A 15,091-nucleotide genomic window follows, 5' to 3' on the forward strand; every position below is an offset into this window, starting at 1 on the left:
GGAAGAACAAACCTGGTCAGCACACTCAAAGGAAGGAGAGATGAAACTATACTGAAAGCCTGTTAACAATGTTTCATTAGCTTACTCAGAAAGGCCTATCTGCTCAGGTTTTCATTAGAGAACTGACTGGCACATTCTAGCAAACAGTGAACAACTTGGGAATTTAAGATATACCATTAAAAACAGGGCTTTTATATTGGTTCCCCAACTGACAGTAAAACATTGTCCTAGTTATATTCTGTTGCTGTGATGAACATCATGACCAAAAGCACCTCTGAGGAGGAAAGGGCTTGCAGGTAACAGCCCATCATTGATGGCAGCCAAGGCTGGGATTCAAGGCAGGAATCTGGAGGCAGGAACTGAAGGATGGAGGAATACAGCTTATTGGTTTGCTTCCCCTAGTTTGCTCAGTGACCCTTCTTACATAGCCCAGACCCACTTGCTCAGGAACGGTGGGTTGGGCCCTCCTATATTAATTAGCAATCAAGAAAATGCCCCACAGGTCAATCTGATGGAGGAAATTCCTCAACTGAAGGTCCCTCTTCCCAGGTGTGTCAAGTTAATAACCATGATTAGTCATTACAAGTCCACCACTTGTCAACTTCACACAAACACACCACTGTGGTTTAACATAACCTAGCCTTTCTTTGTCCCTAAGATGTTAAGATTAGCATCACAATATAAAACACATTCCAACTTTAAAAGCCCCACAATCTTTAATTTTTCAATCCTTTATTAAAGATCCAAGATGGTTTTAAAATTCCTGTCTCTCCACTGGTGGGTTCTTGTAAAATTAAAAATAAATTACATACTTTCTTATTCTAAGAGCCATTACAATCAGATCAAAGCAAAATTGTAATCCAACAGTATAAGTAGATCAGTGTCCAGTGTTTTGGGTTACACAATGATCTTCTGAATTCCAAAGGGTTTCAATAGTCCCACCTCTCTGTCTCTGCCATCCACATAGCACACACAGCTTACCTCACAGGCTCAGGCTGTCTCCACGCCACACTTGCTGCTGTCCTTGGTGGTGATCTCAAGGTCCTGGCATCTCTAATATTCTGGGGTCTCCAATGCAACTAAGGCTGCACTTTCACCAATGGCTTCTCTTGGCCTCTCACAGTGCTAACTTTCAGCTTCTCTCCACGACATCTTCAACCCTGGGGACTCTAACTACAACTGAGGCTGCACCTTCATCAATGGCTTGTCTTGGCTTCTCATAGTGCCAACCCTCAGCTATTCTCCATAACCCCTTCAATCCTGCAACTTTCATGCCACCAAAACCAACTACAAGGGAGACTTTTACATACCAAGTATAGCTTTTAGCTTGAGATGCAGCACTGGCCACCTCTGGATCACAGCTTATGTGTGCTGACCCTGAGGAAATACTTTCAGATTTCACCTCAATAATGCTGATGTCTTATCAGAGCTCATTCTTCAGCCCAGCTAAACAGCATTGTCCCAGGAGAGGTTTACTTCCAGATTCTTATTTCAAATCTCACACAAAATACCTTAACAGAGTTTTTATTTCCCTCTGAAACTTCACAAGCCCCTCTCCACCATCTGCATTTCTCTCAGCATCAATCCAAGCTCTCACAGCCAACAGCTCACTGAGCTCTTGGCACTCAAGGACTTATATAGTCCAAAGTTTCAAATGTTTCCACAAATCCCACATCCCCATTCACCAAACCAAACAAAAACTAGGTCCATCACAGTAATACTTTATGTTCCCGGTACCAACTTCTGTTCTAGTTTTTCTGTTGCTGTGATAAGAAGCATGACCCTTAAAAGGGACGGGAGGGTTTATTTGGCTTATAGGTAACAGTCCATCATTGAGAGTAGCTAAGGCAGGAACCTGGAGGTAGGAACTGAAGTAGAAACCATGGAGGAATGTTGCTTACTGGCTTGTTTCCACTGGCTTGCTCAGCTACCCTTCTTCATCAGTCCAGGCCCACCTCTTAGGGACTTAGGGATGGCACTGCCCACAGTGGTTTAGGCACTCCTAACAATTAGCAATCAAGAAAATGCCCTACAGACATGCTTACAGGCCATTCTGATGGAGGAAATTCCTCAAGTGAAGTTCCCTCTTTGCATATGTCAAGTCGACAACCAAGATTAGCCATCATAACCATCAACATTGAATTATATCTTTCTTACCCATTAGCTCTCAAAAGATCACATTGGTCAGTAGTTCTGAATTTTTTTTTAATCTTCTATAGAGAAATACATTTTACCCATAAAGCTAGTGAGAACCTCCACCTCCTAATGAAAACAGCTGCTACTACTGCAAACACTGGCTAATGCTTTTTGATAACGGATGAACTTTCAGGAAAAACAAAATAAAACTCCTTTTAGTTAAAGTGAACTTCATTTGTATTACAAGACACATAAGACCAAGAATATTTGAGAATGTGTTCCTAAAATAGTATGAAATGACTTTATGATGCTTTATGAATTCCAAAACACCCATATTATATATATAACATTATGCTTAAAATAAACACCTGGTCAGTTAAAACTTTTAGTGAATACTAAAAAGTTTAATAAATTTGTTCTATTAGATAGCTTTTAATATTAAAGTAAAAGTTGAAATGTATGAAAAGAGAATAAATGGAAAAAAATCATCACACCAAACAAACTGTAGAAAAATCAAACAGTTTTAATTTGTGGCACCTTATAATTCTGTGTTGTATTTGGCTATTTCTAAGGCCATTCGTAGAGTTATAATGCAAAGTAACAGCAAATAAAGTATAAAAATAAAGTGAAACAGTGGATTATACATATAATTAATGGATCCAGACATTAATTATAAGGAGACAAAAGACAAAGCATCCCGTTTATCTCAACCATTCATATAAACTAGCATAGTGGCTACATATTCATGTTATGGCTTGGACCTCTTGTCCCTCCTTAGAAAAGTTCACCCATAGAGGGTAGTTGAAAGACTCCTTTCTTCAGGGAAAGCTGTACATTAAGCAACTACACAGTTCCATCTGAATGGAAAGAAATGCCGTACTTTCCCTTCAACTATTGGATAAAAATACCAGTACTGACTTTTCTAGCTCAAAATGAACTCAAAGTCTGTTGACAGTTCCCATCTAGCTTTAAAGGTTACTTCATTGTCACCTAACTTCCAGGCAGGGCAGCAACTGGACATACTTTTTTCAATTTTTTTCTTAGTTCACTATTTACAATTATATCTCTCATGTGAGGAAAAGTAAAAATTCAATGCAGGAGATTAATAATTGTTCACAAAGACTAGCATCATATGATAGTAAGGCACATAAATAGTGCACCTGTCATGGCAAGACCAGACAGCACCTCTCAGGAGCACATACAGCAACACATGTGGATTATCACAATTGGATACTGATACTTCCATTTCCACTTCCATCTTCCAGGCCCTCTGTAGCCTGAGAGGAGGCAAGGAGACTTCTGGGGCAAGGGTGACTGCTGAGTCCCACTGTTATGCTGAGACAGTGACCTGTCTGGGACACTGCACCATCAGATTCCCAGCACTCCAACTTTTCCTGCACCAGCCATTCCATGTGTTCCCTGTGCATCTCACTGTTACCACACTGTTTGTCATTCTGACAAGGGAAAAAAAAAACAAAAAAAAAAAAACAAGAGGTTATTAGCAAGGTGATACATACTCTCGTACATAGAAGTTGCCTTAGGAAATGTGGGACCAAATCATGTTTGTGGTCAGTAAAGATTGGAGAGACAGAAAATAATAGCAATCCTTATAATTACTGGAGTAAACACTCACTTAATGGCCCCTCTAAGCAACAGCAGGATAATAAGGGTGTGGGATATTAAGAGCCATGCCTCCACATTATGAAGTAGTTTGCAGTTATAGAAGAAGACAAGCATTTCTAAGTAAAGATTACAGACTGTAACTACCATGATGCTTTATAGAACCAAAGTAGGTTTCACTTTCAGAGATTTAAAACAAATTTCACAATGAAAGTGAATGAAAACATTGTGACTGTTTGTAAAAGCATTTTTAAAAAGAAATTCATTCTTTTTCAGTATTTCTAAAGAAAACTGTCACCAGCATATGTACATAAAAACATCTTGTTCACCACTGAGCAGTTTTTACACCTATGGCCATGCTCTCTAGCAGTTCCCCATACCTAATGTCTCTTCAGTTTGGCCAGTTCTGTGATCTCTAACTTTATGATCACCACTTAGGTCTGGGACACCATGCTGCCTGCTCCATGTGGTCCATTTACTCTTGTCACCAGGCTGCAGGAAACCGCAGTTCATTTCTTAAACCCTATTATCTTTAGGCAAGGAAAACAGCAACATTTATTTTTCTCTTAAACAGCATGATCTGAAACACTTTCTAAGTGGTTTCAAGTTGTATAGACAAGACTGTCATGGGTTGGTCATCCAAGGAATAATGGTCTAAATTTTTCCAGGGAACACTGCATTGGAAGACCTTAAATGTACACCCATCCTGGATAAAGTTTAATATAGGAATCCTGTACAAGGACCAGCATTCTGCAGACTCTTAATCTCTACATTTTGGCCATTTGTGACCTTTTGTGTTACTGGCCCTCTGTTGCATGAGGGAACTTCATTAATGAGAACTGAGAGATTCATTAGTGTCCTCTTCTTTACCCCTGTCTATGTTCTGTGCACCTACACTGCAGAGGTTGCACTGCAGATGTGTTGCTTAGGCTTGGGCAATTCACAGACAATGTCTGTGTGTGACCAGTTGTGGTACTTGGTAATAGTCTCTGACTGGTACAAAATAAGCTTCTTTGATGAGTGGTGACTGGGATATTTGTCTGTAAATATAAGGATACATATTTTGAACATAGTAAGAAATTACATTAGTCTAGGAATGTGACAGTGTCGAGGTTTTCTCTAAGATCTATGACACCCTCTTTATTTCTTAACTTACTTGAAAAAGATTTACATAAGATCTGTTGGGTTGGATTATAGAAATGTAATATATTTGACAATATTTAGCCATAGGAAATAGGAGAAAAGTTAGAGTAAGGAATGAGAGCAAATGGTATCTTGAATCCATAGAACAAATGACAAGAATCAGATATGGTAAATAAGATTAATATAGAAAATGCTATAAATATATACTTTTAACTTTGTCTTGTTAATGGACATAAAATATACAGTGATAATCATAAGCATAACACCGGACATATGTTTATGTATATATACATACATATATATGAGGAAGGGCAAAAGCGAGAGGAACTGTAACCAAAAGAAGATCAGAAAGAGCTATATAGGAATAACACTTCAATATGTCATAGTACTAAGTAAATATAAAACTAAAGTGGTTTCATTAGTTAACTACGTTAAGGTCTTAAAGTGATCACTAAGAAAACAGCTAAAAATATAGTTGTTATGGTTTGAATGAGAAATGTCCCCCACAGTTCATGTATTTGAACACCTAGTCCTCCAATAGTAGTGCTGTTTGTGAAAGTACTGGAACCTTTAGAGAGTGGAGCCTAGTTGAAGGCAGTCAGTCCATCACAGGGAAGGGTTTTGAAGTTTTATAGTCTAGGCATACTTCCTGTTCTTTCTCTGTCTCCCAGAAATATGTTCACTCTGTTTCCTGACTGCTAAGCTGGCCCTCACGCTTCTCTGCCATACCTTCCTTGTCATAAATGGCTATACACGCTCTGGGACTCTAAGCCAAAATAAATCCTGAAGTTGCTTTTTGTTTCAGTATTCTATTGTAGCAACAGAAATGAAAAATAATTTTGAAAAACATCATTGAAGAATCAAAATATTTCACCAACAATGTTAAAGCTGTAAAGTAGTAACAGAGAACGATAAACAGAAAAACTAAAGATGACAGATACAGATCTAAATATAATAACAAAAAGGTAAATGGATCAATCTAATCAAAAATAAAGGTTGACAAAACAGATAAAAGGTAAGATCTCTAGCCGAGATAGTCATAGCACTCAGGCAGAGGCAGGCAGATCTCTGTGAGTTCAAGGCCAACATAGTGAGTTCAGGTCAGGTCAGTTGGGACTACAGGGAGACCGTCCTCAAAAAGAAAAAAAAAAAAAAAAAGGTAAGATCTAATTATATGCTGATTATATGCTGTTTACATGACAAACAGTTTTGACTCAGAGCTACAAATAAGTTGAAAACAACAGGAGGGCAAAAGACATCATGAAAACAGCAAGCATAAAAAGGTGGGAGTGCACAGAAATATTTCAGGCAAAAGTATTAAAAAAAGGTTACTAGACAGACAGTGAGACACAATGAAATCAGTGCCTATCTCCTGGGAAATACACCAGTTATAACTTAACATAATTCTAAAACATAAAACTCCACAAAAAAAACCTCAAAAAAATAAGATGATTTAATAATGGTAGTTGGAGAATTTAATATTATACTTTCAAAATGTAAGGAGTAGGCAGAATATCAACATAGAAACAGGAGGCTTGAATAGCAGTGTAAACCAAACTAGACCTAACAAACCTCTATAGTACACTAAACAATAGGAGTTTGTGCATTCTTTTCAAGTGAACATGGAATCATTTTAGGATAGCCCACATAAAAATATAAATACTTCATAATATCAAATGTTTTGGTGACACAAACACTAAAAACATTAATAGATATTTTGGTTGGTAGGAATATGGAAGACTTGGTTTTCTTGCTTATTTTCCTGAAATGAACATCTTACTTTTAGAAGAAAAAGTACTAATAAAAGTTTAACACATAAAAACATCCAATTTATATGTATATATTCACACACATATACATATACATATGTATTTGTGTATATGAAACGATTAGCAATGGAAAAGAATGAATTTAGAAATACAGGTAAATACAAGTTTTCATTTAAACTTGGTTCCACCCCAGTTCTGTCAACTCATCCACACTTAAACCCAGAATCCTACTTAAGGTGCTTCCCCTCCTTCTAGAGAAAAGTCTACTGCTTTCATCCTCTACCTCCTCCTCAGTAACCAAGGCTTCTTCCAAAACATCAGTTGCTCATGGGATAAGGTAAAGAGTCCAAACCCTCCTGAAATGGGATCAATGGAGTGAGGAGTAGGCACACCGAATTCCCACCCACACTTTACCAAGATCTTGAGTAGATAAGAAAAGGTTTTATGCCAGACTTGGGTTCCCACATTTTAAAAATTCATTCATTGACAAATATTCAAAATAGATTTTTAAAAAATGTGTAGGAGTGCTTTGCCTGAATGTATTTAAGTATATTATGTACGCCCAATGCCCTCAGAGTTCAGAAAAAGATGTTAGGTTCTCTAGAACTGGAGTTACAGATGGTTGTTAGCCGCCCTGTGGTTACTGGAAACTGAACCCAGGTCCTCTGCGAGAACAACCAGTGCTCTTAACCACTGAGCAATCCTTCCAGTCCCTTCAAAACAGATTTCAACTGGCAAACACCTGATAATCCTTACTTGAATAAAAAAGAACACTGAAAACCTTAAAACAAAAATAAAAAAATGAAAGGATTTCCTTTTCATAAAAGATAAATTTAATAACTGAAGTAGGGATGTAATTGCAGAAGATTTCTACTACATAGACTTTTTGTCTATTGTCTTTGAGTTTACATTTCATTGTGACAAGTCTGTCACCTACTGACACTGCTCTTGTGAAGTAATGTTTAGGAATCATTATTTTAGACTTCTCATGAAAAAGTGGTCTTTCTTGTAGTGTTTGTGTTGTACTTTGAAGAAAAATGCACCCTCCCCCCTCCCCGGATCCAGTATTTAGATATTTTGTCCCCAGCTGGCATCTGTTTGGGGAGGTTTTAGGAGGTGTGGCCTTGTTGGAGGAAGCATGACCCTGCAGGTAGGTTTTGAGAGTTCTTAAGCCTTGCCAGATTTCCAGTCACTCTTTGTTTCTTGTGCCTGCTTAAAGATGTGATTGTTCAGCTTTCTGCTCTGGCCACCACCTGCTACCATGCCTCCCTGCCATTATGGCTCTCCCCTGGAATGCAAGCCAAATAAACTCTTCCTTCTTTAAGTTGGCTTGGTCATGGTGTTTTATCACAGCAACAGAAAAGTAACTAATACAGAAGTTGGTACCAGGAAGAGTGGTGTTGCCATGAAGAACCTGACCATGTGGATTTTTGGAGGATTTGGAAGTTTGGACTAGAAAAGCGGTTATATGCTGTAAGCAGAGCTTAATGGACCTTTCTAGTAGGAACCTGGAAGAAAGCAGTGCTTGAGAGCAAGATAGTTCCAGAAGGAAATAAGGGCTTAAACAGTAAATGAGATGTTTTGACAAAGCATCTAGTTGCCATATGACCACAGCCTGAAAGCTTGCCTGAGGCTAAGTTGAAAAGTAATGGACTAATTTCCCTGGCAAAGGAAATTTCAAGTTAGCCTAATGTAGAAAGGTGGTTTGACTATTAATGGTGAGTATTATGCACATCTACAATGAAAAAAAGCAAGTGGAGCAGAAAGAAATGCAGAATGTAGTTTAGGTCGAAAAAGAGCACTGCGAAGATTAACCTTGGAGCCAAGACTTGTGCTGAAGGAGAAGCTCTCCTTGATTAGGAGATTAAAGTCATTAAGGAAAGGCCTACAAATTTTCACTTAAACAATGGAAAGATTTTTGCCTCAGGGAAAGACTCCACCTAGCTAAGCTTCCTTGTTAAATGAAAAAGACTAAATTTTCTCCTAGAAAAAAAGCAATCCACAAAAGCTGCTGATAATGTGGATGAAGATGGCCAGGATCCATCCCAAACTGGCAGCCAAATTTGGCAATTGTTCATGTGGTGCTGGCTTTAGAGGCATGAAAGATGCAAGACTGAAGTGGTCGTGGGTTCTTTCTTCTCAGTATCAGAGAGCCACTGAGATTAGGCAGTGATGCAGCAGGGGCATCTCTGCATAAAGAAGGCCTTGACAGGCCATTGCATGAAGCTGTGAAGATGAAGCATAGTTGGCAGTGGAGTCCCTAAGATGTTGGGAGATGCTAGAGCCCTCCCTGACACATCTGCCAGGGAGAGCAGCATATAGGGATGTTACCAGCCCAAGAGAGAGATGTATACTGTGAGCAGCAAAGCTGGAGGGGCTGAGCCATCTAAGCCCTTTGGAAGTGAAGTCCCAGAAGTTGGACACAGAGCTACTGGATTTGGTGTTTGCCTTGACGGTTTTTGGTCTGGTTTTGGTCCAGTATTTCCTCAGATGTCCCTATTCCTCCCTTTGGAATAGGAATGTGTATTCAGTTCCATTGTATGTTGGAAGCATGTAATTTCTCTTATGATTTTACAGGGACTTACAGTTAAGAGACTGACTTGAGTCTCCTAAGGAATTTGGACTCTGACTTTTGAATAGTATTGAGACTGGTAAAGACTACAAAAGTTTTGAAGGTGGACTAAATGCATTTTGCTTTTTATATGATAATGACTCCATGGGGACCAGGGAGTAGAATGTGGTGGTCTGAAGAAGAATGTCTCCTATGGATTCCAAATATTTGAACATTTTGTCCCCAGTTAGTGGTGCTGTTTGGGGAAGTCTTAGGAGATGCATCCTTGCTGAAGGAAGCATGTCACTGGGGTATGCAAGTCTTGCCAGATTTCTAGTTACCCTATGCTTCTTGTGCCTGCTTGAAGATGTGATCTCTGTTTTCTGCTCTGGTCACCCCTCTGCCATGCCTCCTCTGCCATTATGAACTTTAATCCTGCTGGAATCACAAGCCAAATAAACTCCTTCTTCTATAAGCTGCCTTGGTCATGGTGTTTTCTAATCACAGCAATAGAAAGTAGCTAATACAGTGTATCAAATGAAATGTTTTATTTTAACCATTTATATTTGAAAGTTAATGATAAAACATTACATTTCCCTGATTTTTATATGCCATTTATGTTTACATTTATTTATTCATCAACTTGAATGAAGTCCTTCTATGTTGCTTTTAGAAGGCTTTAATCCTCTGGGTTCAAGCTATCCTTTTTTGGACTTCGGATGTGGTTAAGTTTAATTCTGATAACTTTACAGTATGTATTCAAGTGTAACATATAGTTTTATTCTACTATTAATGTTAATAGTTTAAAGAATAATTAATAAACCAAACACAATTTCATTGTCTCTTGATAACTTTTTTCTCATTCTCATGGACATTATGAATTATGCAGTAAATAAGGTTTTGCTTTTCAAACTGGCCATTAGAAATTTTAGGACCAGAAGGGCTGAAGAGATGGCTCAGAGATTGGGAGCACTGGTTGCTCTTGCACAGTACCCAGCTGGGGTCCCAACACCCACATGGCAGCTAACAATTATCTGTAACTCCAGTTCAAGGAGAATCAATGTCCTCTTCCAGTCTCTGCAGGCACTGCCTGGACATGGTGCACTCACATGCAGGCAAAACATTTATACACACAAAATAGAAATTAGTTAATTTTAGGGGCAGTGAGGCTACATTGTAGCCTAATCTTTATGAACATATTTTTATTCATTGAATGTATTTTTAGCCTCATAATTTATTATTTTAATTTTGTTTTACTTTACACTTCAGTTTGACATGCTGTTTTAGTTGCTTTTTGTTTATTAGCATGTACTCTATCTCTTTTGGAATAAGCAGGGTATTAATTAGAGAGACTGTCTTATCAATAACTTTCAAACACAAATGGTTAAGCAACAAAAAACTGTTGTTTCCTGCTGTATTTGAAGTACTGACAAATACTACATGCAAAAGCCACTTTTCTAGAAGTTGAGACAAAGTATGGCAGGAGGTGTGAGGCAGGAGGTAAGGGGATAGGCTACCAATCAGTACGGGGGTTGAATCTAATCAATCATACCCTTCTAAACTATACTCACCTCTGCTTGCCCCAAATCATTTTTCATCTGCTGACATTCACACTCAGTCAGTTTCTGGTTTTGATCTTGGCATACTTCATGAACATTGTTTCAGTCTCTGTATCAACATGGCCCTTCTAGAAATTAAGAAGAAACAGATAAGCTCATTAGTATACATGGTCTAACCTAAGCACAGAGACAACAAAATGTAGGAAGGAGAAACTGATGGAGGCCAGTTCTTCTCTCATAGTATGTTCTAGAAAGACATCAGAGTGAATAAAATGGTTTCTATACAGTATTTGGGTCAGAAACACCTGTTACCAAGAATTTATCTTTAGAAATAGGAACTTCCTAGAGCCACAGGAATTATGACATACTTTGTAAGAACATGATCAATTTTATCAGAGTTTAACTGCCTCCTCCTTGGTGCAGGCCCTCTCAAATGTCATGGTACAAATATATGTTTTCAGTTTTAGTTTATCCAAGGCATTCTTGGTAGCCCTACTGAGAAAAACAGACTTGCTTAGTTTATTCTCTTTTTGCATTTGCTTTATCTTCTACAGATATCATTCCTGTCTGCTCTATAATATACAGGACTACCAAGAATTCTGAGTCATGCACTGCTTATTTTTCATATTATCTTACTGTAAAGAACTTCCTTATATATGGCAAATATGCTTAAGCAAATAGTAAAACATGGATGAAGATTTTTAAGTAACAGACTAGAGCCAGGAATGGGGGTGTAGCTCAGTGGTAGAGTGCTTTCTGCGCACTTGTGATGCCCTAGGTTGACCACAAGCACTGAAGAGAAAAAAACAAAGAAACAAAAAGATGGCTTTACATGGTAGGGCAGGACTGTAGCAGTGACCCTGAAGGTTGTAATTCTGCAAAGTAAATTGAGTATCAAGATGGGTAAGTCCTTCTTTAATAAATAAAAGAGGGTACTTAAGAGAGTTAAGACAACTGTTCAATATACTTGCATGCAGCAACTGCTGCCTCTTGTCAGTTTTATTAAAGGATACCTAATATTCAGAGAATACCATCTAATGAACCAGGGATATTAGTCTCACTTTTGGTGATGTAACACGGTATTACTGAAAATATTACCATTCAGTCTTTTATAAAGGTTCTTTCCAAAATTTACTGACTATGGAAACAATGCTGGTGTTTTTAAAAAGATCATTTTTCCGTGTAAAGCAAGTCTTTAATGTTACTGTTTACATGAAAAACAGCCTGAATTAAGCTAGGAAGTCTAATGAAAATCTTAATGTAAAACATTATGTTAAGTCTTAATTTAAACAAATCGAGAGTCAAAGTTATTTTTAAAAGTGATTTTGAGGGGCTGGAGAGATGGATCAGGGGTTCAGAGCACTGAATGCTCTTGCAGAGGACCCGGGTTCGATTCCCAGCACCCACATGGTGGCTCCAAACTGTCCTTAACTCCAGTTCCAGGGGAATCCAAAGCCTTCTTCTGACCTCCGCAGCACTGTACGACACTGGTGCACTCACATACATGCAGGCAATACACTCATACACATAAAATATTTTTAAAAAGTGATTTTGAAAATAATTTTTTCATCATTAGATTTAAACTTAACATATGCATATTCTTTGCAAGGTGTTTTTAGATGTGTGAAATATGAACTGAGTAAGTTAAAACAGATGTAACAATTCATTTAGATACTACTCTTGATACCCTGGCTCTAGCTTGCTTGTCAGTTCAAAGAAATAAAGGATGGAAGAGAAAGGGAATGGAGAAGCACAAAGTCATGCTATAAGTAACTATAAAAGTGTTAACATTTTGTTTAAAAAACAGGAAGCATGTTATACTATTGAAGTAAACCATCATTACCTTTATAAATTTGGACCTGTCCTTTTTTAAACATTGAATAGACACATATTTATTTGGCTAAATGAAAGACCATGGAAAAGACACATGATTAAGGCTCAAAGATGAGTCAATGAAAACTAAAATTATGTTTTTTAAAAATCAACATTTCTTTTCTTTCTTGGTTTTTATTTGAAAGATAGCATATTGAGTATGAGAGCAAAGGAAGATAGTGATTTATAAGCAGAGTGTATATACTGAAAGGATAAAGAACTCAAAGACATTAAAGTGGTCCTGAAACTCAATTAGCTTTCTCAACCCCTGTGAAGCTCTGATATTACCCTAAAAGGATTATGGATTTGGGTGGAGACATATAGTCAAAACAAAAGAAGAAAACACACCAAAGAGCGGTAAGTGGTAGATGTAACATTACTTCAGGATTATTTCACAGCTATACAAAGCTACCAATTAACAGAAAATTACTGATCTCTTTGAAAAAGTCTTGCTACTTTTATTATCATTGATGCCTTCTGTAATAATAAAATGCACTCGTGCTATAAGTTACTTCCATCTGCTAAACATCAAATGTGATTATGATATGATTTATACAGTAATCAGCTCTAAGAATCCAATATATAATTGGTAAAGCTAAATCTTCACAAGGTCACCTTAGGTCTAGGTCTGAGGTTAAAAATCTCTTTAAAATGATTTCTGAAGGATGGCCAGAATTTTATGTATTCAGAGATTTAATAGTCTCACATTTATTCAAAATGAGGCCCAATGAGCCAAAATGATGCTGTTGCCAATGCTGGGTCTTACTGAATCATTTCCATTCCTAACTTCTAATAGACACCAATATTAATTAAGGATTCCCCCACCCCCAAACTTCTACTGTCTTGAGCCATAATGACCCTCTCCTCTCCTAAGTGCTAGCTGCTTTATAAATGGCACAGAAATCTGATAACCACTGTTGTTTGTTTTTAGTATAATTGGAAACACTGGCAAAAGACTAAAAACTTCCTGTACTACTCTTAAGTTTCTCTTAAAATAATAGAAATACCTTTTCTTTCTCTCATTAAATAGGTTGAAGTTAAAATTATATGGAAATAATATTCAACAGAAATAAAAATATTAAGCTAATGACCTTTTTATAATGGCTCGGATGAACCATGGCTAAGCATTCTACCACTGAGATTTTAAAAGTTCCCTCCCACTTGCAGAGCTGGTGAGACGGCACAGAAAGATGGCTCAGCAAGTAAATGCACTTGCTGCTAATTTTGACAATTTGAGTTCCATAATCATAAACCATGTGGTGGAAAGAGAAGGCTGACTCCTCTTTCACGAACACACGCACACTTAAAAATGTAAATAACAATTTAAAAATAAAAGCTCTCACCGTCACTGGTGTTCAGATTGAACAGTGTTGGCTTTCTATGGCTGTTCCATTACATCTCAGTGAGAGCTGCCTTTTGGGTGTTTATAAAACAGGGTCTCATGCATTCCAGGCCGGCCTTGAACGTGCTATATAACAGAAGGTGACTTTGAAATTGTACTCCTCCTGTCTCTACTTTCTAAGTGCTAGTATTAACAGGTATGCACCAACCACACCTGGCTTATGGGCTATTTCCTAAGCATAAGCACTTCAGAATTTTTTATCTTCTTGGGTGGGGCAGTGTTTGTGAAACAATTCTTACTGTAAGTAATGATTTTTAACACATGGTGGTCAAATAACCACAAACATTTCTTTATTGTTGAGAAGGCATTAACTATTCTGATAAAATGTACTTTTTTATATCATAAATACTTACATGTATTCTTGGAAAGTACTGACGTCATCCATTTGAGTGTAAAAGATGAGCTATGCTAACTGAGTATATGCCAAGAAAATAATGAAGAACATAATGGCAAATCCAGAGAGGTCTATTGGTGAGAGCTGACTTATGGTTCTGCTAACACTAATGAATCTGAAGAGCTGTAAGAGAGAGGTACAATTATTAGCAGATGAAAGGATAATAGGATCTAAATGTACACTTGAATATTATCCTATCATAACAGGAATGGATGTGACATCTGAAAACATTATGCTAAGTGATATTCATCCATCCATATATATCACATATATAAATCACACACATACACACACACACACACACACACACAAACATGCACACACATACACATACACACACCACAAAAATGCCAAATGCTGCATGATTTTATAGAAGCATTTAAAATAATAAAATTCAGACACAGTAAAGACTAACTTATTTTTCCCTCTTACACAATTTATTAACTTCTATCCTCTCGTTCAGAAAGTATTTTTTGACTACCTACCCTTGTAAGGCACTGTTCTCAGAATCTCAGTTCTCTGTAAATTTCCTTCTGGCTTCCCCCAGGAAAGAGGTGATGATCTGTTTAGCCTACATTTCCAGGTAGAGCATCTGTCCCTTTCCTTTAACCCCCATTTTTTTTTTTTTTTTTTTTCTTTTCTTCT

The 15,091-nt window shown here is 37.5% G+C and overlaps 1 pseudogene across 11 annotated transcripts in view; it reads right to left on the reverse strand.

Moving 5' to 3' along the window:
• Nucleotides 1-2,636: 2,636 nt before the first annotated feature.
• The window catches only part of LOC103731723, a 39,591-nt pseudogene continuing 27,136 nt past the window's right edge, over nucleotides 2,637-15,091 (reverse strand). For 8 of the 11 annotated variants that reach the window (XR_003849014.1, XR_003849016.1, XR_607155.2 and 5 more), the window contains 2 exons: nucleotides 10,791-10,906; nucleotides 2,637-3,590 (listed from right to left, as the gene is read on the reverse strand). The product of XR_003849014.1 is annotated as a THO complex subunit 2 pseudogene, transcript variant X6 (transcript). Of the gene's footprint in view, nucleotides 3,591-4,136; nucleotides 4,287-10,790; nucleotides 10,907-14,405; nucleotides 14,570-14,931; nucleotides 14,986-15,091 lie in introns of those variants that run through there. The other 3 variants (XR_003849018.1, XR_607153.3, XR_003849015.1) reach the window with 3 other exon arrangements.

Source organism: Nannospalax galili, unplaced genomic scaffold (genome assembly GCF_000622305.1).
Source record: "Nannospalax galili isolate Female #2095 unplaced genomic scaffold, S.galili_v1.0 scaffold1791, whole genome shotgun sequence".
Taxonomy (NCBI): Eukaryota; Metazoa; Chordata; class Mammalia; order Rodentia; family Spalacidae; genus Nannospalax; species Nannospalax galili.